Source organism: Pinus tabuliformis, chromosome 3_2 (assembly GCF_031772625.1).
Source record: "Pinus tabuliformis cultivar Carrire ecotype Pingquan chromosome 3_2, CPIR1, whole genome shotgun sequence".
In the NCBI taxonomy this organism is placed as follows: domain Eukaryota; kingdom Viridiplantae; phylum Streptophyta; class Pinopsida; order Pinales; family Pinaceae; genus Pinus; species Pinus tabuliformis.
Window position 1 is genome coordinate 505,622,324 of NC_142302.1, and position 2,490 is coordinate 505,624,813.

Consider the following 2,490-nt stretch of genomic DNA (forward strand, 5'->3'; position numbering starts at 1 on the left):
CTTGTGTTTTTGTTTTTTTTGTTATTGTTTTGTTCTTTATTTTGCATATTTGTATATATCTGTAAAATAATATTAAGTACATTGAAATAAGTTAATGATTAATTATCATTACGTCAAAAAAGTTTTCTTTTTTCCTATAGAGTTGGCGTTTTTTTAATAGAGTTGAGTGGGCTTGGCTTGGCTTCGCTGGCAAAACACGGTTTAGTCTAACCAATCTCCTCGCTCCATTTTCTTTCTTTTTTCTCATTGAAAATCAACACGTAGAAACATTTTATCAATGTCTCTTGATATATCTCCTCCAACAACCTCGGCAACTCACAATCCTATTTAACCAAATTTGTACATGATGGATGATGGATTCAAACTTTTAGTTAAACTGATGGTAATGGAATGGTCACTATTCTATAATAATCAAAGATACAAGAATGGGAAATTTCTCATTATTGGTTTTTCCTTTTGTTGGTAAATATGAAGCTCTATCCGGCCTAAGACAAGCTGGCTAACTAGCAAAACCAGCTAAGTCTTGATTCTCTCTCTCAGCGAAAATTCAGAGCTCCGCCTTCGGTTATCCTTAACTCTTAACTATTGAGCTACTTCATCATGTCTTTGAGTAGACATGCCTATGCCTTTTTCAGGCTTTGATCCTCTGTGAAAGCCACTCCTCATAGTTGATTGTATTAAATAGGTTAACTTCCTTGCCAATCATTAACTCTCTATGTTGTGGTCTCTTTGTTCGCTATTAAACACTCGCACCGAAGCATAAACACAAAGACATCAAGCTGCAATTTGATGAAATTTTATTAGTTATATATATATATATATATATATATAATTTTGGTTTTTGTGAATAATGGAGAAAGGTTATGTATTCTTTGCTAGGAGTATAGATCTGAAATTTTTTGTTTCTATTTTCAATAACTAATTATTATCATGATGTGGCACACATGTCCATCCTGAATGGTCAACTTGAGAGTAATACAAGTAGTGTAGTTGACTTACAACTGTCAAACTGAAATCCTTTAGCAATGAGGCCATGAGCAGGGATTTGTTCTGTGAAAGTCACCCAGGACTTGCACATGGCCCCAAATGCAAGCATAAGCACATGTGTCCCACGAGGGGCAAACAAGTTTCCAGGGAGATATGAACCCTATTAGGGACAATAATGGTTCCATACTTTCACTGACCTAACAACCCTCCATTGATTAGTTTGTAGCATTCTAGAAATACATGTTTCCTTATTATGTATTTCTAGGTATGTGGAAATTTGGAGTTTGATTTAAGGGGAAATAATTTTAGCACTTGAAATACATAGTCAATGCCTGTTATTCATTTATAAATATGTTTGGAATAGGTTTTTGGGAATAAAATCCAAATCTAATAAGTATTACTGCTTACAGGGGCCTGGTTCTAATGTGACTCCTTCAAGTTCTAGCTGTAGTAGCAAAGGTAAGGGTCCTATTATTGGGGGAGTTGCTGGAGGGATTACAACACTAGCACTTCTTCTTGTTATCTGTTGCTTTGTTCATCAATGTCGTAGTGGGTCAGCCAGTGACAAGAAACTTGGATGGTTTCCCCTACCATTCTATGGTGGTAATTCACACACCATGGGGAGCAAAGTTTCAACTACTTCTGCAAAGATTAGTATTGGGAGCTATGTGTCATTTGCACCTTCCAGTTTTTGTAGACATTTTACCTTTATAGAGATACAAGAGGCTAACAAAAACTTTGATGAATCATAGATTCTTGGTGTTGGTGGTTTTGGGAAATTTTGTGAAGGAGAGATTGATGGTGGTGCTGTCAAGGTTGCAGTTAAGAGAGGAAACCCGGTAGAAGAACAAGGTATACATGAATTCCAAATAGAAGTAGAGATTCTTTATAAGCTATAATTTTCTTCGCAGTAACCAATAAGATACACCAAATGATGATGCCTGAGCTTAGAAAGCATCTTTATTTCTGTCTGAAATTCATGGATACCTTGTTCTGCTAGCGGGTTTCCTATCTTAATTGCAACCTTGACACCACCACCATCAATCACTCCTTCATAAACTTTCCCAAAACCACCAACACCAAGAATCTGTGAGTCATCAAAGTTTTTGGTAGCCTCTTTTATCTCTGCAAAGGTAAAATGTCTACAAAAACTGGAAGGTGTAGATGACACATAACTCCCAGTACCACTCTTTCCAAAAGTATTTGAAACTTTTCTCCCAATGATGTGTGGATTACCAGCATAGAATGGTAGGGGAAACCATCCAATTTTCTTGTCACTAGCTAACCCACTACGATGTTGATGAACATAGCAACTAGATAACAAGAAGAAGTGCTAGTGCTATAATCCCACCAGCGACTCCCCCAATCATAGGACCCTTACCTTTGCTATTATAACTAGAACTTGAAGAATGAGTCACATTAGAACCAGGCCCCTATAAGTAGTGTTACTTATTATATTTGGATTTTATTCCCAAAAACTTATTCCAGACAAATTTATAAATG